Genomic DNA, 24,059 nt, shown 5'->3' with positions numbered 1-24,059 from the left:
AACAGCAATCCAGGCTGAGGCATTATTAAGGCAGCTGGGCATGACGTCCCAGGAACCAGGCCGTCAGGGGCGAAATCCAATGCCTCAAATCCAGCAAGTTACCACGAGTAAGGAGGAGGAATCGCGACCGATCAACCAAGGGAGAACGTGGCAATTTGGTGATCTTGAGAATATTTACAAGTTAATATTAAAAGTTTTATTGTCCGCTGGGAGCTGTATTTCTCATTTGGGAACCAGTCACCGAGCTCCGAACCAGTTTTTCTTCATTCAGAGGGGCGATGTATTGATCCACGTTCGACCAGGGCAAGGTAAATCACGTGACGAACCCGTGTGCTAACCTGCCACGCGCGAACGGCCTGACTGCCAACAAGCTTCTCGAACAGTCAGAGCCAATTATAAGAGAAGCCCGGGAACCAATAATCGTATTCAAAAAGTACACGCCTCCCAAGCCAAGGATATAAAAAGCCATGTTCTAAGTAAATCACTCTCTATTCTACTCTACTCTGCGCTACTCCACTCGACTCTGATCTACGTTACTCTGGTGTTCATAGTGACCACGTGGGAGAGAACTTTGCCGTACGAGCAGACGTCCGTTCTGCCGAATTTAGTGGAAATTATTTACTAACTCTTCTGGAGTAAATTCCAACCTAGAAAATCCAAGTTAAGTGTAATTATCCAGGAGAAGATTCAGTAATTTTGCGTTTGTATGGGCATATCTTAATATTTGTCGTCTCAGTTACAGCTTACATTTCTGGAACGCGACAGAAGCCATCCCGGAGATCGCATTGATCATCAAGATGAATAATTATTCCACAATGCACACCTTAACTTCATCGTAGGGCGTCTACTGTCGTGTCTCCATGACTTTCTATGTATGTGAGGGGTATCTGGTCAAGAGAAGGTGACTGACCGGGGAAATGCTGGAATGACTGACTACAACCTGGGATCGAGCCTCATCTAAAACTAGAGTACCATTTAAAAGTTTATTTCTTTCTCATCTTTGTAAAGCTAGAAGGTCTTTCTTCTTTAAATCGTAGATCTATTAGTTTTGTTGTAGATAGAAGCATTTCTTGAGGTGTCATGGTGGTCGAGTTTCATGTGTGTGACTGAAATTTGGAACCTATTAGATTAGAAGTGTAGTCTGTCTTTGAGTGAGTTCCCATGCATATGAATTAGATATATCTAAAAATCACTGACCACGCGATAAACTTTATTTATTTGCCTGTAATATTGAAATTAATCGGATTTGAATTTACGGGTACAATTTGTGAGATAGGATCGAACCTAGTGTCATTTTAAGATCCCATGTATTCTTTAGGATCGAGTCATCTAATTTTACGATATTTCATGAGGATTGATAGATACAATAATCACTTGAGTAATAGTAAAGACGAATAAAGGTCGGGTAAAAATGGAATTAAACGGTCGTGAGCTATAACTTATCTTAGATTCATTGTATGTGAGATTTAATGTGCTCTGTTCATGAAGTGCCTGGAATACGGCAATCCTGCGGGATGTTAATTATGTAATTGATTAATTGGAGAATTCATTTGTGATGATTGATTTGTTCTTGTGTCTTTGGGAGCACAATGGAATTCATTGTAAGTGGAGCACATGTTGTGTATGTATTTCACGGATAGGGAATAATAATAATAATAATAATGCGATTGAGGCTCACGAACGCGATAGTCGCGACTTGTCACCCACGTGATGGTGGTGATTATGGAATCTTGTTGGAATCTTCAATCATATCTCAGAAATTGAGATGAATCTCCATCGTTGTGAGAGGAATATTTCAACCCAAATGATATCCCTAATTTCGATCACTAGCCACTATTGAAGAAAGAGTATTTTCCATACACGAATGTATCCTCTGCAGAATGTTGACGTGACCATGCTAAAAAATAAGGAATAAATTTTTAAGGGCAGAATTCGCTGTAAATAATGTATATAAAAGTACGTGTTATATTGTATTAATGTGACGTGTGTGTGTGTGTGTGTAAATATGAGTATTTTCCATGTCTTTTGATTGTTCAATTTGATTTAATCTGGTCGTACATCTATGGCGACACAGATTATGTTCAACGTTGTGTGCCACGTTGAGATTTATTTTTGCGCACCTTAAGGAAACATTTAATGAGTTTTATGTCGAGGAAGAGTAGGATAGGATTTGATTTTGTTGATTATTATGATTTAAAGGAAAGATCGTCTCGTTATTTTTCCGCAAAGGCAAGTCATTTGTAAATTAATATTTTAATCAGCTCACACGTGGAGAGGAAAAATTTCCAACACATTTATATTCAAATTTCGAAATATTTTAAATTAATTTGAAAAATGTGAATGCCATGCAAATGTCAGATTAAATGTTCACAAACGGTATAATTAACTTTAATTCTAGTGATAATGAGACACAGTAATTAATTGAAGAATAATTATTTAAAAATGTAATTATAATTGCCATGTGGATAATGCAGTGAGATACACTAATTAGAAAACACGATCGTGTGATGATGAAGGAACATGTTACACAAACTACAATAATAATAATAATTAATTATAAAATTGTGAAATTAATTTTGATTTTCACGAAAGCTTCTACTGGTGTAATTGACGAATATTATACACTTTAAATGTTGAGATTTATCAGAATTTAGATTACTGTAAATTTATGGAACCTTTAGCAAGTTTTCGTATGGAACCATAAGCGAGACAGCTGTCTAATAATTTTGTAAAAATCTTTGTTGAAATCTTTGAACTCTTTCAGCTAAATATTTCAATTTTAAAGGCAGTAAAGGCCTAATTTTTCTTTGTTAATTTTCATTCCAGAACAGTAATGATAATAATCGTATGGCCTCAGAACAGTAAGGCTGGTGGACGAGAAATACATGTGGTTCTCACATACTACTGAAGAATAAAATATTATGAAAGTACGTTGTAAAACAAAATCCAGCAAGGGTATTTTTGTTGTGAAATGCTAATGTTAATAAATGTAGGAGTGTAGTTTTAAATTTTCATTTATTTCTGCTTGGTCATCAACCCCTTTTACCCTTAAATGTCTCTAGAAAACGGAAGCCTTGAACGAACGGTCCACCTCGGGATCTCTCGCTCACTGGCTGGGCTTAGCCAGGCAATAATAGGGGCAATATAGTGATAATGTTTATGCGAAGTGAATATGAATTCCCTGTGATGTTGATTTTTATTGTGGTGTATAATTAGTCCGTGCGGTATGATACTGTGATATGCGATCGAAGCTTGTGGTGAGTGTGAGTGTACTTAACTGGTCCTTATACTGAAATGTGCTACGTACTGTGAGCGATGTGTTGATAGTTCACTAAATAATCCACCACGAAGCACTTACCGTTCAGGTGTGTTGAAGTCAAGAGGTATTAATGGATACGTATGTCACATATGCAAGTGTATATTAATGTTATGATGGTGATGATGATTAACTACGAAGCTCTATCGACTATTATGGTCTGATTTATTACCACGACGTCATGATTACCGTTTTGGAGATTCACGTCTCGTTTCTTTACGCTTTTGACTGGTTTTGAAGCAATATACTTGCGGCATTTATGAATTATACGACACAAATAGCTGCGAGGATATGTGCCATGATACCTTGTATAGGTTGAGGATAGCACTTCGTGGACATAGTAGTTAATTAGTACGTGGATTAGATATCATGTTATACTTTGATTTGATATTTGAACGTGAATATATTGTGTTGATATTATGTCTTGTCATTTCATCCATTGTTTGCTAGGCTAGATAGATCCTCGAATGTATGTGTCAGGATAGTCGTGCATTTATTTTCGCGTTGATGCGAGCGTTGTCAGGACTACGTAATTTACTTATAATGTAGTCGTAATCATTTAATTTCATTTTTTGTCAGTCGATCCTTGAAAAAGCATTTATTGTCTGGACCAAACCGACGAAAATAAATGTAAAAGCTCTTAGGATGTATGGCATGTATGGTACTGAGTCTGACACAAAGGCATCAACGGCGACGCAATTAGGCAATGAGTAGTAGCATTACGTAGGTTGTTTGACTCAAGCAGATTATGCTCAATGAGATCTCATAATGATTGTCAATCTTTGGGTTAATATTAATCATTATTGTAAACTGGTGTTCATATTCACGATTAGCTATTGGAAGATGAAAATTAGACAAAAATATCACTGAATTACATTGAGTTAAATACAGACAAATGTTTGGTCTTGATTGCAATAATTTTACGCTCAGGTTTCTTCTCAATCTAGTTAGGGACCTTACCTTGAATAAACATGTTCCAATTCTCTTCATTACTATTTAGCTGTAAACAACCATACCTGTGAAGTAGTTTCAAATTCATGTTCACAATAAATCATAAGGTAATTGCGACATTAGAAATACGATCAACCTCTTCGCAAGCAACATATGAGTCATGATCGTAGGGAGCATTAATAGAATATCGATGGACTTGAGGCCATATAACCCACGTACGTCATGTAATCGAATGGATACATCGGATTTTAGACCTGTAACATTGGTCGCTCAATCGGATATCTCGCAATCGATGTATTTCACCACAATTCAAATGAGGGATGCTAACAATCAAAATTAGGCACCAAACAACCGTCGTAGCTCTGGCGCGCGATTATCTGAATTGGCCCCATAACGAGAAGAACCCGTGAAGACCCTGAGTGTAGAGTTCTCGTGCTGACATTCATCCTGGAGCGGGCGCATCTGTCGCCCAACTGTGGGGCTTTATGATGACCACCGGAGGCGCGCGAAATGGCGCAATATGTCACATCTCTTTAGGAGGAAATTGGTCAATTCTTAGTTAAAATGTAATGGTGTTTTAAATTCCAGGAGATAGTTTATAATTACGATATATTCCATCGAGTTTAGATTAAATTGTTGACGGGAAACTGTTTTCAGGTTTCAGTTTACGTTGGAATGCACCTATTTTTTCAGTGTATTGGGTTTAGGAAAGGTATATGAATATTGTGTAAATAAACGCCAGGTGTCTCACATCAGTTCTCTCTCTTCTTGAAAGGTGATATGGCACTCGTGATACTGATTGCTGCATTCATCAGTGGAATAGAGGTGTCGCATTGACAAGACAGGTCTTCTTATGATTGGGAGGAGTTTAAGGGGAATTGGTGACAACATTTTATATTCCTGCTTTGTGTACATTCTTGGTAATAAATTACACATTTCTTGAATTAATATAGTTGTGTTCTAAGTAATTTAATTTATCTTGTAATTGGGGTACGTCCTTTGATCCCACTGTATGCAGAAGGAAAAGAGGCACATCATCTGATGAACTACCGTAGTATGTGAATAATTACAGGTTCACAAATTAAAAATGTCGAGGAGAAATATAACGGAAATGATTGTAATTAAGAATAGCCAGTTCATGTAGGGTTCTATTCCAGTGACTGAGGTGCAGTATTCTCCATGGTTTACAACTTGATTACCAAGTACTCTTCCAAGATTGTTGTTAATTGACTTGACCGATGCTTCCCATAAATTCCCAAAATGAGGAGCATGTGGCGGTATAAACCTCCAATTACGGCCATCACGTGACAGTATATCTTGAGTCCGATCGTTATGATCCTCAAATCGCAACAGCGTGTACAATTCATGGTGTTATTTAGCTGCACACAGGGAATTACTAATATTGTCAGAATGAATTCCAGATTGTTTTCCTCTACGAGCAATACATCTCTACAGTGCTGGAAGAAAGGATTCTATAGTGAGACTAGTTATAGCTTTTAGATGACCTGCTTTGAATACAAAGCAAAGACTGCAATGTAGTCTCGGTACGTGATCCACCGACTCTAAACGTGATTGGTTCGTTATAATCTACGCCAGTTGTTCGCTAGGATCAACTTAGTTGAATACTAGAAGCCAGAAAAGAATCCATCAACCCTTAATTCCGTAAAACCTTATACACTGAAAAGTAACAGACCTTGCTAATACCTTTGTCCTGGCGATGAAATGAGTAAGTGTAAACCAGCATGAAGGAGTTTGTGAAGTTCATCAGTAGTGTAAATAGGGTGGTTCTGCCGCCTCCTCCTCCTCCCGCGGCGCGGGAAATTTGAATTCTAGCGGGAAATTTGAATTTTGGCGGGAGATTTGAATTTTGGCGCGAGATTTGAATTTGTAAACAAAGCCACGTGCTTTTTGACAGCTGCCATCGACAACAACGCATCGCTAACCTCACTGCTGCCATCTTGACGGACCTAAACCTCAGTAGTGCCAAATTAACCTAACTAGCGCGAGGTAAACAAAGCCACGTGTTTTTTGACAGCCACATGCTTTTTGACAGCTGTCATCGACAACAACGCATCGCTAACCTCACTGCTGCCATCTTGACGGGCCTAAACCTCAGTAGTACCAACTTAACCTAACTAGCGCGAGGTAAACAAAGCCACGTGTTTTTTGACAGCCACGTGCTTTTTGACAGACAACAACGCATCGCTAACCTCAGTACTGCCATCTTGACGGGCCTAAACCTCAGTAGTACCAACTTAACCTAACTAGCACGTGGTAAACAAAGCCACGTGCTTTTTTGACAACTGTCATCCGCCATCTTTAAACCACAGAGCACTGTGCTGCCCTCTTTATCGTAGTAGATGTAAATTCGTCACCTGTCATCGGCAAAGCTGCAATCTTGGCGGGCCTAAAACTTAGTGCTACCAACGTAACCTCACTAGCGCGAGATAAACAAATCCACGTGCATTTTTGACAGCTATCATCCGCCATCTTTAATCTATAGAGCACAGTGCTGCCCTCTTTAGCTACTTACCTTTGAAATGTGGTGGCTGATAATTTGAAAAATGCTTTTTGACAGCAGCCATCTTTGAGCACAGTGCTGCCCTCTTTGTGGTGGCGGAAAATTCCACGTGCTCTTATTTGGAAACAAACTCACGTGCTTTTATCTGACAGCTGTCATCCGCCATCTTGCATCACAAACCTCAGTGCTGCACTCTTTAGCTAGATGCCTTTGAAATGTGGTGGCGGCAATTTGAAAAATTCTATGTGCTCTTGTTTGGAAACAAAGCCACGTGCTTTTTGACAGCTGTCATCCACCATCCTTAATCAATAGAGCACTGTGCTGCTATCATGCGGGCAATTTCGTCAGCTGTCATCCGCCATCTTTAATCCACGGAGCACGGTGCTGCCCGCTGTAGTAGCGGGCAATATGAAAAGTACTGTTAGCTATCATCTGCCATCTTTAATCAAGAGAGCACCGTGCTGCCATCTTTAGCTAGATACCTTTGAAATGTGGTGGCGGCAAATTGAAAAATTCCACGTGCTCTTGTTTAGTAAACAAACTCACGCGCTTTTTTTGTCAGCTGTCATCCGCCATCTTACATCGCAAACCTCAGTGCTACACTCTTTACGTACATACCTTTGAAATATGGTGGCGGATAATTTAAAAAGAAAAATTCTACAGCAGCTATCTCTCGACGCTAATTGCACAAGATGGTGGCTATACGTGATTCCTTAAAGGTGCTTATGCAAGATGGCCGCTATACATATACGCCATTGGGATGGTTGCGCAAGATGGCGGTTATACATGGCTCCTTATGAGATGCCCTAGGGATGCTTGCGCAAGATGGCGGTTGCTCTTATGAGTCGGCTTAAGGGTCCTAGCACAAGATGGCTAGAGACGCCCTAAGGATGCTTGCGCAAGATGGCGGACGCAAGATGGCGGCTATACACGACTCCTTATGAGACGCCTTAAGGGTGCTTGCGCAAGATGGCTGCTGCTCTTATGAAGAAAGCTAGCTTAAAGGCTAACGCGTCGTGCTAGTTCGATTCATTAAATTTGGGGCTTAAATGCAAAATGTTAAATATCTCGAAAGCGGTGCATCGTAGAGCAAAACGGACAAAACAATTTCTGCCCAGTACCTCGGTTCGCAGTACGAGGAACAAGAAAAACATAGTCTAATGATGAGATCAACGGTTCGGTTCCTACTTAGGCCCTTTGGCATTCGCTCTGTTTTAGCTTGTATTGAAGCAAGTATTCGTAACAAGATCAGGTTTAGCTATGGTAGAGAGTATAACGTGCCGTGCAGGTTCGATTCATTAAATTTGGGGCTTAAATGCAAAATGTTAAATATCTCGAAAACGGTGCATCGTAGAGCAAAACCTGATACCTAGGTTTGCAGTATCAGGAACAAGAAAAAACATAGTCTAATGATGAGATCGACGGTTCGATCCCTACTTAGGCCCTTTGGGATTGGCAGCTATCAAATTCTACAAGATGGGGGCTATACATAGGTTCTTATGAGGCAGCTTAAGAGCCCAGCGTAGCTGATGCATGACTATCTTAGCCCCTATGCTTGTAGTGTTTGGTTTCCTCGAGGATGCTAATGTTCGGTCGACGATCTGGCCATTTAACTTTCAGTATTCTCCGTAAGCATCGTTGATGGTATTTTTCTGGCATTTTAGGTTTCTCCTGTAGGTTGTCCAGGTCTCGCAACCATAGATAAGAGTAGGAACTACAACAGCATTGTAAACGTACAGTTTGGTTCTCACACTGATAGCATGATTGTCAAACACTATTGTTAGGAGACGACCGAAAGCCGCACTAGCGCATCTTAAACGATATGGGATTTCTGCATCAATGTTTGCATTTTATCATTGAACCCTAATAGTGTACCTATGCGGGCTGTGACCTGAGTCATTGACCACTAGTATACTAGCAGTGCAATGCCAATTCACCGATTTTGCATAAGAGAGCTTGCCTAACCATACAGTCGCCATCTTGAAAGGGCCTAACCATACTTCTACGGCCAGATGTCTTTCCCTACACGGATATTGTATAAGAGAGCAAGCCCAACCTCACAATCGCCATCTTGGAGGGGCCATCATCACAGGGCCTAGTTTTACGGGCAGAAGCCCTTCCCTAATCCATCCAGTGTAGTAGGGCTATGGGGATTCTCGCGACGCGATCTTGAGTAATAGGTCAATGTGGATTAGCGTATGAGAGTAAGCCTAGCCTCATGGAGGGCCTAACCTCACTTTTATGGTTAGATGCCCTTCCCGACGCCATAGTTTGTAGCAGGGCAATGGGGAATCGCGGATTTTACCAACGCCATCTTGAGTAGTAGGGCAATGGGGGATTAGCATACCTAACATCATGGAGGGGCTAACTACACTGGGCTTAGTTTTACGGTCAGATGCCCTCCCCTCACCATTCTGGTGGGGCTTAACTACACCGTCTCCATCTTGGCTACGTTTTGAGGACAGATGCCCTTGTCGTCGCCATTTTCGAGGGGCCTAACTATACAACACCCAGTTTTACAGACACATGCTCTTCCCGTCACCATTTTATAGGGGCGTAACAATACAGTCCCAGTTTGGGGCTTAGTTATGGGTCAGATGCCCTTCTCTCCGCACCGATGCATTTTGGAGGGGCCTAACTACACACTCGCTACCTTATGCGCAGTTTTATGGGTAGATGCCCTTCCCGCTGCCATTTTTGGAGGGCTTTACTACACAATCGCAATCCTTGGCCTAGTTTTACGGTTAGATGTCCTTCCCTCCTCCTACTCACCTGGAACACGACCACGTGCTCTGGATTGACAGGTGTGAGGCGCGGAATTTAATTAAGAGTTCGCAATATAAGCACGTCTGAGGCGGGGATGATTTGAATAAGAGAACAAGCCTAATCACACAGACGTCACCTTGGATGGGTGTAACCCCACTCCACATGCTTCTTGTTTACTTTTACGACCACGTGCTCTTGTTTGACAGGTGTGAGGTGCGGAATTTGAATAAGAGAACAAGCCTCACCTGACAGACATCATCATGGAGAGAGTGTGCAACCTCACTCCACGTGCTTTTTTTTACTAACAAGACCACTTGCTCTTGTTTACCAACATATGCACATGTCACACGTAGATATTGAATAAAGGCGCAAGCATAACCTCACAGACGCTATCAATTAAAATCAGAGAGTCCCCGAGCCTGAAGAAATAATAATATACGAATAAAATCCTTCTTTAATATCTAACAGGAGTCAAGCCAGAGAATTTCTAAACCGAAGGCTTAAACGTTGACCAATCAGCTAATGTGATGTACAGTAATGTAAATCAACTATTACGGAACGGAATCACAATTTTGTTATTAATATTATCAATCCAAATGAAGGGCTATCTAATGTCGATCCCGGTCTTGATTCCAAAGAATAACGGCTGAGATGATATGGCATGCAGGCTACGTCACCATGTAATCTGCTGACATGGTTTTGCATGTTTAGACTTGTTGTTCGTTTTCAAGGTCACACTCTCGTAAACTCAAGCCCATATAGGTGGTATGAGTGTAAATAATTTCGATAGGTGTGCGGAGTCAAAGGGAATGCAATAAGTAGAATATTTTCAATTTAATGAAGTATTTATTGTGTAATTATTCACCAAACTAGACAAACTACTACCGATTAAAAAACAGTCTTTGTTACGCTGCCGACAAGTTGGCTGCACTACTTACCAGCTTACTGCGAAGAGGTAGAATGCTTACAAACTTGTAATGCACCCTGCAACATTCAAAATAAATGAAACATTTATTGTTTATGAAATTATTTCTTTAAAATATATTATACTATGTATGTTAAGCTTTACAAAGTAGTTAATCTACTTCTTACCTTGTTGTTATTCATGTGCGTTGATCCTTTGTGAATCATTATCAGGTACTGTAATGCCCGGAGAGAGTTCATCCATACACTGTGTACAGTTTACATTCTTCGCAATAGGTCCATCCCAATCATTCGAACCATTTTTACCTCGAAGCTGGTTATGTCGTCGACAGGGTTTGCATAAAGTTACATCGATTGACATCTTACAGTAGAGAGGAAGCATGTCCCAAGATGCATCTACGAAAGGAGCTTTGTATGCACGTAAAAATCCTGGTGGTAAACATTGAAAGAGATAACTGGTATAATGTTCTATAGGCTCACTTACTTCTTTCAGTTAAATAAGGTGTTGCGTGCACATTCAGAGTTTAATTTGTTACAAAGACGATTGTAGTCTTTGTTCTTCCTTCTGTTCCAACGTGTACGATGTAGAAACACTATCCATAGTCTTGTAACAATATTCGTTAGCGGATGGTAAGTAGATCAGTCATATGAATAATAAGACAATAGGCTGGTGTGTTAGAAGGAATGTTTTCTGATGTTTCAAATTCTAAACGAATATCGACAGGAGATTCTTTTATAGATTATTCACGATAAGAGCTGCCTACAAATTAAATCTGTGCTTTATTTTTAAATTATTCAGGCGGGAATAGCTGACGAACTTCTTTCTTGTAATACGATGAGTGGAATTTACAAAACATGTCATAGATCATCACAAATTTATTTTTCTCAAAATTAATGTCTATGTTTTCATATGGATACGTAATTCCGTTGAGATGTAGTCTAATATTTCTTAATTTACAGTGATCAAACTGTTAGCTATCATCTTCATGGTTGAATTTTTTATGGGTTTGAAATCCAAATATAATATACAAAGGCTTTTCAATAAAACGTGACGTTTTAACAGCCCAGGTATGCTTTCTTGTAGGTGGTTACACTAGATATTCATGCAGCTCCCAACTTTGAAATCGTATAGGTAATGGTGTATTATTTTCTTCAATATCGAGCAATCGAGTTTTTTCTCGATCAGATAATGTGACAAGTGGTATTGCAATCACCTTGATCGTGGATCAGAATTAGCTCTCTTTAGCATTGCTTATAATAAGTCTAAAGTATTCTGCGAAGCCAACCATAATATACCTGTGAAAGTTCCGTCCTCATTAGTCATCACCAACCTGCCATCAGTAAAAGATTATACTCACCAACACTGAAAGAAGGGTATAGCTTAATTCCACTTGTAATACCAACATTCTTCGATCTATATTTTCCATATTATTTACTTCATATCGCGGTCCAGAAAAGAGAAAGGCTAGAGCATGGTTGTTTATGAGATGTGCTTGGTCCACTTCTCTCTGACTTATCTACTCGTCCTTCAATATAGAGTTGGCTTTCGTATGGTAAGGTGTTTACATTTTGCTGATTAATGATAAAGCGAATTTAATCATTGTTATTCAGTCCAAACGCTGCTCACTTCGTACTATACTTTCCTGAGTTTCTGCAGTGTTCATAATGTCTAGCATTTCTTCCATTTTGTTGTAGTAGCATATAATCTGCTTATGGACATCTGTTAACTCGTTGAGTCTTCGCAAACAAATAGTATGTCTCCGGAATGCACACCGTGTTTTATATATTTTTCATACTGGTTGAATATGAAGTTCGTAAGCTACGTACGTGTGTCGATCTAAATTAAAAATCTGATTATGTATAATCACTCAAAAGTCTAAGAGTGATGTTACTAATGTGTTTTACAGACACATGATGAAGAACACCTACTGACGGCTTCTCACGAATAGTATAACCACTTTCCTCTGTAATAATAAAATCGTGCAGGACGAGTGAATATTGGTGATTGCGATTCAAGTCTGTTCACATGATGATCATCGTGCGCTCTCTTGGTGAGAATCCAAGCAATGGTCCAGTCGAATTATATGTGATGTTGCTCACAGTAGTTGAGAACTTGTAATTAACGTACTTCCAATGTAGTCATGAATATCGCCTACTGAGTAACTGCCCGATGACATACTCATCGTAACAGAACTTGTTTACGCCATCACGCACACTATAGATTTCAAATGACAGAAGTCACAGACTATGTGGCTGGTAAACGTAGTCGATCGGTCGGTTAAAGTGGACTGTTGTTTCAGGTATTTCTACGTTGTTTCACCGTTGGTCATCACGTGCACACTGTTATTCTCTGACTACTCTCTGGGTTTGATATAAGAACATAAGACATAATGCGTGTATTGAATTTTTGCACACAGTTTTTTCATTGTAAACAATGTCTGTCCTGCTTCCGAAATAACGTATGAGCTCCAATGGAAGAGGTTAGTCCCCATACCTAACGAAATACCATACTTTAGATGTACGTTTTATGAAGGCAACGTAATGAGTTCAAGGCCCGCGACTGTTATCTAACTTAATTACAGAACTCTCACGTTCACGCGAGCATGCTGGTAGTTGATCGCGCGTATACACACCTCGAAAATAATGAATTCCTAGTTGTTTAGTTAACGTAAAATCTCCTTCGTGGTTATAGCTCGATGTGGCAGTTCATTCAGTAGACGTTGGCGGGGAAAAATAGCCGGAGCTGGTCCAGGGGCTAAAGAGCAAGATGGCTGCTACGCGATATCCACCTCTAGCCACGTGCTACAACCCCTGACACCTTCAGACAATTGGATGTCATCTTATGGAAAATTGTCGAAAGAGGTTACTAAAAGGGGCGCCTGACTTGAGAGAGCATGGGTTAGCGAACTAGGGTAAAGTTCATCTAGGAGGTAGGAGTCGAGCAACCTGTGCTGTTGTTGCGTCTGTATTAGCGAACTAAGGGTCTTTAGGTGAGTCCAGGTATGTTGTGTGATAAACTGTCATCTACCTAACCTCCTTGACCAACTCTTTCAGGCGACATTTCAGCAATACGAGAAACAGAGTAAGTGTTACTGCTAAGGATTTGAACGTGGAGTTGACATAAACTCAAAACTAAAGAGCTTATGTGCAATTCAAATATCCTTACATTGATTGAAATGTGCGCACGATGAAGGTGTACTGACTACAGTAAATGTGGGGACATGCACATCTCAGCAGAAAGAATAATCAAGACTGCGTGGTAAGCTGTATTTTCCCGTTCTGGTCTTGTAAAGGAATACGACTGTGTGTTATGACAAAAGTCACCTAACTTGAGAGAACTTAGAGTTTTCAGCTGCAGGTCAAAGCTTGTTCGCAGTGACGTTACTACAACTCTTGATACAAAGATAACGTTACTCTACATAGATCGGAATTCTTTTATGTGGTATTAGTAGTATAATTGGACAGTTCGGCGGCCTCCTCCTCCTCCGGCTCTCGGAAGAGGCCTCCTCCTCCCGCGGGATATTTGAATTTTGGCGCGAGATTTGAACCTGTAAACAAAGCCACGTGCTTCTTGACAGCTGTCATCGACAACAACGCATCGCTAACCTCACTGTTGCCATCTTGACTGGCCTAAACCTCAGTGGTACCAACTTAACCTAACTAGCGCGAGATTTGAATTTGTAAACAAAGCCACGTGCTTTTTGACAGCCACGTGCTTTTTGACGGACAACAACGCATCGCTAACATCAGTACTACCATCTTGACGGGCCTAAACCTCAGTAGTACCAACTTAACCTAACTAGCGCGAGATTTGAATCGGTAAACAAATCTACATGCTTTTTTGACAGCTGTCATCCGCCATCTTTAATCAACAGAGCACCATGCTTCCCTCTTTAGCTACATATGTTTGACATGTGGTGGCGGATAATTTGAAAAATGTTTTTGATAGCAGCCATCTTTAATCGACAGAGCACCGTGCTGCCCTCTGGTGGCAGGCGATTCCACGTCACAGCAGCCATCTTTAATCAAGAGAGCACAGTGCTGCACTCTATGTGGTGGCGGAAATTTGAAAAATTCCACATTCTCTTGTTTCGAAACAAAGCCATCTGCTTTTTTGACAGCTGTCATCCGCCATCTTTAAAAAGAGAGCGCCGAACTGCACTCTTTATTTGAAATGTGGTGGCGGCAAATTCGAAGTGCTTTATAAACTCACGTGCTTTTTTGACAGCTACCATCCGCCATCTTTAATCAAGAGAGGACCGTGCTGCCGTCTTTAGCTATATACCTTTAACATGTGGTGGCGGCAAATTCGAAGTACTTTACAAACTCACGTGCTTTTTTGACAGCAGTCATCTTTAATCAACAGAGCACCGTGCTGCTATCATGCGGGCAATTTCGTTAGCTGTCATCCGCCATCTTTAAACTAGAGAACACCGTGCTGCTCTCATGCGGGTAATTTCGTTAGCTGTCATCCGCCATCTTTAATCTACAGAGCACCGTGCCGCACTCTTTGTGCTGGTGGACAATTCCACATCCGTCAGATTTAATCTACAGAGCACCGTCCTGCTCTGTCAGGGCATAGCTTTATCGAACATACAACGCGATATTATGCATAAGACAGCGCACGTATCGCGTAAAAGTAGTGATGCATGTTTAGACTTGAACACACATACTGCTGTTAGAAGACCTATAGTTCGATGTTGTTGAACACTGCATTGCAAGACTAGAATCAAATGCTGTTCAGAAAAAAATTCTCTTCTCACATGAGCTAGACGATAACATAGGCCTACTTACGAATCTGCTCAACACCTTCTTTCTTGACGTACTTACTCTTCTTCCTTGAGTGATATAGTTTTGAACAAAACTCTATCTTGCTAATAAGGAGCGGGAGGAAGGTAATATCTAATCTAAAATAAAAGAATATGCCAATTCTACATTATTTATATCTTGCATGTACAATTTTATCTCGAATCATTTTACCGTAGTGATGTTTGCGTAGTTCTCCTATTCTCGATTCAACTTTTGTATGTACAAGTTTAAACTCGCTGTACAACGCTCTCAGCGTACCTTTCCCTATCTTTATAAAATATGTACAGTGAATTGTGATGTAAGACAGCTTAACGTATATATTACAATGTACACACCTCTAGCATAATGTTTTTCACACACACACACACATATAATTTTTATCTAATGTAGTACCTATCAATACCGCTATACCACCAGGGTAGAGTGTTGGTAGAATTTTGAATGACAAACCGTTTGCACACATCATTATTAAGAGCTACCTTACTAATTAAATGAGTGTACAACTGGTGCTTCTTGCTTCTAATGACAGTCATTTGCTTATGTAAAATAGGTGGATTACTTTGAATACAATTTTTATAGTTTTCAAAACATAGCTGATTCTGAACTACATTATTTTAATCCCCTTCAATCACTTTATTTGTAGTTCATTTAAGAGTTTTATGCAATATGAATTGGATATAGTATCTAGAAATGAATCGATAATATTCCCAGCACATTCGTCTTTCATTTTACCTAGAACCATTTTGTTCACTAGCGGTAGATGATATTGATTATTTGCAGGATAGTTACTTGTATCAAACCTACCCAAGTCTGGGTTCATATCATTGTAATAGTCATCATTTTTGATTTGATAAATAAACGAATCGGTATCTGTGTAGAGCAATTGCGCATTACGAGCGTACTTCTTCATCACATAATCGTAATGGAATTCATACATGAGTGTTTTAGCCAATTCAAGTACTGCAAAGCCGACGTAGGTAGGTTTGTCATACTTAAACTTAACACGATTCATCTGTATAACAAATAAATTCTCATGTATGATAGTACAGCTGTGGAAATTTGGCTTACGTATTAAATAGTTAACATCATACTTTTTCTTAATATATTCCCAGTTTGTAATCAATTTTACATCAACGCGTTTGTCAACATTTTCCTTAGTCTTACCAAACACACTGTTATTCATGAGCTTGTAGAAATCTTTCTCAAACTCGGTAACTGCATTTGTTCATTATTGTTCAGATCGATATATGGCTTTAGCCACCGTGACTGAGTAAATTCTAGTACGCGATGAATTTTGGATAACTTCAAACCATGTTGCAAACACTGTTTTAAATTTCGGTAATGAATGATATACTTAGATTTCTCACACAAATTAGCAATTAGCATTTTCGTCGTTGATGCGAGGTACGGGGACTTCATATTTTCAGGGCAGAACGGTAAGTCATTATGAGAAGTGTGTAACTCTTTAGGATACTGTAAGTCACCTTCGAGGAAATAGCCTTTATCAGCTTCATCGCCTAGGGCGTGCAGCTGTAAAGCATCACTTCCGCACTGCGTTAGCCAGCGGAAACCACTCACCGGTAGATGCTGACCCATGGCCCACCCATACTGATTATTAGCATCGAGATAAACAATATACTGAGATTCCTGACTAGAATCGAAACTCGGCATGTACTTATTATTTGCCATAGAATACCGCCCACTGCACTGACTTAGACCGCCTCGAATAGACGATTTTATAAAGTGCACCATATCAATATCGGTTAGCAGTTCCAACTTCACCTGCGTGTATTTTAACATGGCATCCCAAATTAACCCAGGCGCTGTAAAATACTGACATGGGTCAAGGCTGTAGGTTTTCTTGCAAACACAGCGAAAATTTTCGAAAACCTTAGGTAACAAAAGTACATCCGTCCTTAAATATAAGTCGGAGTATTCACCTAGCGTTTGAATGTGGAACTGGTCCCAGATATGTTGTGCATGTAAATAGTCATCATCACAAATATCCGCTGAATTTAGCGAGCTGCAAAATGATTGTTTCGATGGTAAAGCAAGTTCTTCGAGGCGTTCTAAGCAGTCAAGATATTCATAACAAGAAACACCCTCACGCCGAAGTAAATTAAACCACGTTTCTTCAGGAAAAACACGTCCAATTTCCGTAAATTGTTCTGCCTGCAAATTACTTGATCGTTTATAGAGGCTACTCGCCATAAAGCGAAACGAGTCAAGGAATCTCAGTTTTATAGAATGCTCCTCATCTACTTTTACACACTTTGTAAATGCAATGTACGCTCTTTATTCTGAGGGATTATATCTACTTTATCATCTGAAGCTCCAAATTGTGAAATGATGAAATATGAGTCGTAACCAGATAAGTTATGAAAAATTACAGGGATAAATTTTTGAACTCTGTACTTAAGATTACAGCTATTATGAGCGGGATATATGTACAAACCATTTAAATGATCATGATCAAAACTTTAGGGTCCTTTTCGAAAAATTCCCCAACACAAATGCTACATTTTATAGCATGTTCATGATCATTTAACTGAATTTCGGTGAGTGGTTTCATGGGAAAATTACTATTTAGAATACCGCCAAGACGTACTGCATCACTTTTAAGTCTTTCTAAAAATATGTTTGCAGCATCAGGTCCTCGATACAGCTCTTACTTGTTAATCGCAATATCATAACTACACTTGATGTAATACGCGAAGCTATACGGGATATGAATGTGATACATGGTTTGAGGTTAGCTTCAAAGTCTGCGTATTTCACGAAAGGTACCCACATGTGCTTGTCACAATTTGTAAATTTTAAAACATTATTGCCTCTAGTATGTATCACTGTACCTACATGATTGCAGTCATTCTTGGAATGGTTCGTTAACTGATCTTCAGTTCTAAAAGACTGCAAGCATCCATCACATAGCCACTTTTTACCATCATGTTTTGACTCTACTCAGATTTTTAATCAAGCAAAATGGCTATTCTCACTGTTTTCGTTATAGAGCAAGTTAACATGAGTACTCTTCTTATGACATGTATAATACAAAGGGCCTACTACAGACTTCTTGTCTACACCATACACATTAATGCTAATACTATTTAGTTATTCAAAGCGCTTAATATCCTTTAACTGCATAGGAAATTCTATGCTATCTAAATTTAGTTGCGTTGAATAGTGTGGATACGATGATGTTCTTTTAGGTACGTCTGATTTAGCAGGATTTAATGCTGACGCCACCGCCCATGCAAAAAAATGCCTAGTCATCGTTTTGGATGTTTACAACAGCTTCTTTTCCCTGAATCCATGTCGGCAGCTCGATGTACGATGAACCTCGCAAGGGATTGTACTCATTGATGTTAACTTCTGGATACAGAATTTCAACTAAAGCCCACCCTGACTCCTTTTCCTGAAACTCCTCGCTCTTAGTTGAAATAATGTTCGAGACATCCCTAAGAACATCACCAAAATTAGTCGACTCACTTACTACAAAATTCTTCGTATTAAATGATTTAATGTCAGTTTTTTCGGATTCATCTGTGCTCTTAATATACAACGCAAAAAGTTCGGAATTAACTTTAAATAAATTATGATTAGACGAAGTTTTGTCAAGAAGCTGTCGTACATCCGGTTGAACACAATTTAAAAAGTTTTCAGTACTTTGAAACTTCTGACTAGCACGAATTCTGCAACTAGAAATCCTACTTTTAAATGCAGTATTAATTTCCTCGATGTTCGTATTACTACCACTTCTACAGGCATTAATTGTATGCGCATTACGCCGTAAGTAACCCTGAAAATGTGAAGATGGTACATCAGTGTTACAGTGCTCGCAGTAAATAGTTTGAAGTTCTTCATTTTTCCTTGGTTTTTACTACTACTACTTTTTACTGCTACATCTGTATTTACACGCTTTTTCCTATTATTTGAGGGTTATAGTTGCAAGTACATACCTGATGCGCTTCTACTAAGTGAGCCTCGTAGCGCTCTATATTAGCGAAATACACACCACAAACTTTACATAAAGCTGATGTTATGCTAGGGTGTTTTGTTTTCATATGTCGCTTGAAGTTATCTCGCCTTGTAAACGTTACATTGCATTCCTCACAGCAGGGGAACGTCTGAAATGAGAACAACCAATGGAGATTAGACTAAAGTTGCGATGTCCGGAAGAAACCAAGCTTCAACCTATAGAGGTCAGACATTGTCGTAAATTTAAAAAGCAAACAGAGAGAGATGAATGTTCTATACCTAACAATGTAGAAGCACTCTTGTTTTTAAAGCTATAGTAACTCAATATCCTTCCCTCGAGTCCCAAAGAACAAACGAAAATTTAATTAATAATGGTCAACCGGCATGAGGATTGGAGAAAACAACAATTTATCAATAGAGATTAGCCTAAATTTGCAATGTTCGGAAGAAACCAAGTTTCAACCTATAGAGGTTAGACATTGCTGTGGGTTTGAAATTATAAGATTAACCTCTTCTATAGCATGCGAATTGAAGAGAATAACTATTTATCAATAGACTGAAGTTACGATGTTCGGAAGAAAACAAGTTTCAACCTATAGAGGTCAGACATTGCTGTGAGTTTGAAATTATAAGATTAACCTCTTCTATACCATGCGTATTAAAGAGAACAACTATTTATCAATAGACTAAAGTTGCGATGTTCGGAAGAAACCAAGTCTAGACCTATAGAGCTCAGACATCGCTGTGAGTTTGAAATTATTAGATTAACCTCTTCTATAGCATGCGGATTAAAGAGCACAACTATTTATCAATAGACTTAAGTTGCGATGTTTGGAGGAAACCAAGTTTCAACCTACAGAGGTCAGACATTGCTGTAAGTTTGAAATTATAAGATTAACCTCTTCTATAGCATGCGGATTAAAGATAACAACTATTTATCAATAAAGAGTATACTGAAGTCGGGATAGAGAAAGTTCGAAACATACCTTAAAATGTACGCGCTGCAAACTGTTACTCGGATGAATAAAATGCGTGCGTTCAAGCCTGTAACTCGAACGATAATACTCTGGTCGTACCTAAAAAGAACAAACATGTATGAATGTAGTGTAGGGATATGAAAGGGTACGTCAGCTAGCCTAGCTATCTTTACAATCGTACAACTCAAAGTTCGATACATACCTTAAAATGCACGCGCTGCGAACTGTTACTCGGATGGATAAAATGCGTACTTTCAAGCCTGTAACTCGAACGATAATGTTCTAGTTGTACCTAAATAGAACATAAATATATGAATGTAGATGTTTATTACCTAGCGTAGAAGTTGCTTTGCAAACAGTAACCAACAGTTCAGGCTTACCTTAAGTTGAATGCTGAAGAATAATATTCATAGCAGACAGTACTTAGACGGTAAGTGAGCATGTGCACGCAAAAAACACACACAAAGAACTGTAAGCGCTTCACGCAGACTGCAGCGAGTAAATATGCTGCTTGTTACCAAGCGGATATCAGAGATGCTGACATCTGCAGTACAGTTGGAACTAAATGTTTATGCAACAAGAGCTCTCCTGAGTGCCTTTCGCTGAGTTCTGCAGGCTGACGTATTTAAGCACTAAGCCGGGATCGAACCAGCTGCTGATGACGAGGTGCTAGAATTTAGGAGTTCTGCAGCGGATCGAACCTGTGAAGGTCAGCGCGCGATTGCAATATTTGGGAAAAACAAAGCTTCAACCTATAGAAGTCAGACATGGTTGTAAGTTTGAAGTTACAAGATTAACCGCTTCCATGTCTACGCCTTCTAATCCTAGAGTGCTAAAAACCAAAGCGCGAGTCAGCTAGCCTAGAGTTGCGATGTTCAGAAGAAACCAAGTTTCAACCTATAGAGGTCAGACATGGTTGTGAGTTTGAAATCATGAGATTATCCTCTTCGTTGTCTACACCTTCTAATTCTCCTATCGTAAAATGCTAAATACAGTGAAGGTTGTAAAAGTTACTTGGTTCCTTAACAGTTAACCTAGCTATTTTTAAATCAAAGACCTTTATTACCTACCCTAAAAGCAGATGAAATAATACGATACGAAAGGACAACTCAGCTAGCCTAGAGTTGCGATGTTCAAAAGAAACCAAGTTTCAACCTTTAGAGGTCAGACATTGTTGTGTGTTTGAAATTATTAGATTAACCTCTGCTATATCATGAGGATTGAAGAGAACAACCATTTATCAATAGCCTAAAGTTGCAATGTTCGGAAGAAACCAAGTCTCAACCTATAGAGGTCAGATATTGTCGTAAATTTAAAAAGCAAACAGAAAGAGATGAATGTTCTATACCTAACAAAGTAGAAGCACTCTTGTTGTTAAAACTATAGTAACTCAATATCCTTCCCTCGAGTCGCAAAGAACAAACGAAAATTTACTTAATAACGGTCAGCCGGCATGAGGATTGACGAGAACAACTATTTATCAATAGAGATTAGCCTAAAATTGCAGTGTTCGGAAGAAACCAAGTTTCAGCCTATAGAGGTCAGACTTTGTCGTGAGTTTTACTAAGCTAAGCCTGCATCCACAGTATCCCCTACCTGTTAGCGACCTTTCAAAACAACACGAAACGCTGAGGTACCGAAATATACAAGTTCTACAAGCAGACGAATTTGTACTACGATTAAACGAGAAGGTTTGAGCTCAGCTCAACAAGCTGCTAATAATTTTAATGCGAACTGTACACGTGCATTGGCTTCCTACTCCGCTGAGGCAAACCCATTCCGGTAGGAGCTCGCCAGCCGGATGTAGCTTGCGTGTGTGTGTAGGCATGCTTCAAAAACACATCCAAGATATTTTTTCTCGTTCTAGAGTCTGCTTATTCGAAACCCGGTGCTAGTACATAGCTACTCGTAAGATATAACATCTGAAATGCACTAGGAAGCAGCAAGCTGCCGCTCTCCTACTCGTAGTCCTGTTTTACGACCTGTTGCCCCTCCCTAACATGAGATTTTAAGTTGTAAGAACCTATTTTACGGCCGGATTCGAGAGTGAAACTTCCTGACGCAAGAATCTTTTTTTACAGCTGGATTTAAATCACAGTTTCTTGAACTATTGTTTTACGGCCAGATGCCTTTCCTAACGCTGAAAAACCAGGATTTAGCCAGTTACCTTTCCTGATGTAACAACAAGCATGTTAGGTGCAAGTTATGCTAAGCAAACAATCGCTACCTTACGCAAGCTATTCAAAACTGTAGTCTTGTTTTCTCTTAGAACAAAGGTATACCCCCAATCGATGTTCTGATCAGATGTTGTATAGAGTATAGTGTTCGATTATATTCTTAATCGCTTCTTCTTTTAAATTGTCCGCTACTACGATCAAGAGCGCAGCACGGTGCTCTCTTGATTAAAGATGGCGGATGTGGAATTTGCCGCCACCACATGTCAAAGAATAAAGAACACGGTGCTCTCTTGATTAAAGATGGCAGCTTTTCAATTGTCCGTCACCACAGAGTGCAGCGCGGCGCTCTGTAGATTAAAGATGGCGGATGACAGCTGACGAAATTGCTCGCAAGAGTGCGGCACGGTGCTCTGTAGATTAAAGATGGCGGATGACACCTAACGAAATTGCCCGCATGACGGCAGCACGGTGCTCTGTTGATTAAGGATGGCGGATGACAGCTAACGAAATTGCCCGCATGAGGGCAGCACGGTGTTCTGTTGATTAAAGATGACTGCTGTCAAAAAAGCACGTGAGTTTGGAAAGTACTTCGATTTTGCCGCCACCACATTTCAGCCAAAGAGTGCAGCACGGCGTTCTCTTGATTAAGGATGGCGGATGACAGCTGTCAAAAAAGCACGTGGCTTTTTTTCGAAGCAAGAGCATGTGGAATGTTTCAAATTGCCACCACCACATAGAGTGCAGCACTGTGCTCTCTTGATTAAAGATGGCTGCTGTGACGTGGAATTGCCTGCCACCAGAGTGCAGCACGGTGCTCTGTAGATTAAAGATGGCTGCTATCAAAACGCATTTTTCAAATTATCCGGCACCACATTTCTCAAAGATACGTAGCTAAAGAGGGCAGCATGGTGCTCTGTTGATTAAAGATGGCGGATGACAGCTGTCAAAAAAGAATGTAGATTTGTTTACCGATTCAAATCTCGCGCTAGTTAGGTTAAGTTGGTACCACTAAGGTTTAGGCCCGTCAAGATTGTAGTACTGAGGTTTGCGATATGTTGTTGTCGATGATAGCTGTCAAAAAGCGCGTGGCTGTCAAAAAGCACGTGGATTTGTTTACCGATTCGAATCTCGCGCTAGTTAGTTTAAGTTGGTACTACTGGGTTTTGGGCCCGTCAAGATGGCAGTACTAAGGTTAGCGATGCGTTGTTGTCTGTCAAAAAGCACGTGGCTGTCAAAAAAGGTACGTGGCTTTGTTTACAAATTCAAATCTCGCGCTAGTTAGGTTAAGTTGGTACCACTGTGGTTTAGGCCAGTCAAGATGGCAGCAGTGAGATTAGCGCTGCGTTGTTGTCGATGACAGCTGTCAAAAAGCACGTGGCTTTGTTTACCGACTCAAATCTCGCGTCAAAATTCAAATCTCCCGCCAAAATTCAAATATCCCGCGGGAAGATGAGGCCTCTGCCGAGAGCCGGAGGAGGAGGAGGCCGCCGAACTGTCCAATTATACTACTGGTATTATTAGTTAATTAATTAATTATTAATGATAAATTGCTATTCGGAAGGGTGACCAAAAGGAATGCGCTAACTCACGGGAGGGCTGTGAAATCTATCAGAATGTAGTATTTCACAAAATTGACTAGT

The 24,059-nt window shown here is 39.8% G+C and overlaps 1 protein-coding gene across 1 annotated transcript in view; it reads right to left on the bottom strand.

Moving 5' to 3' along the window:
• The window catches only part of LOC136863901 (dynein beta chain, ciliary-like), a 5,220,903-nt gene that overhangs the window by 2,302,572 nt on the left and 2,894,272 nt on the right, over positions 1–24,059 (bottom strand). The window lies entirely within an intron of this gene.

Source organism: Anabrus simplex, chromosome 2 (assembly GCF_040414725.1).
Source record: "Anabrus simplex isolate iqAnaSimp1 chromosome 2, ASM4041472v1, whole genome shotgun sequence".
In the NCBI taxonomy this organism is placed as follows: Eukaryota; Metazoa; Arthropoda; class Insecta; order Orthoptera; family Tettigoniidae; genus Anabrus; species Anabrus simplex.
Note: the sequence above shows the minus strand (reverse complement) of the source record. Positions and strands in the feature narration are given on the sequence as shown.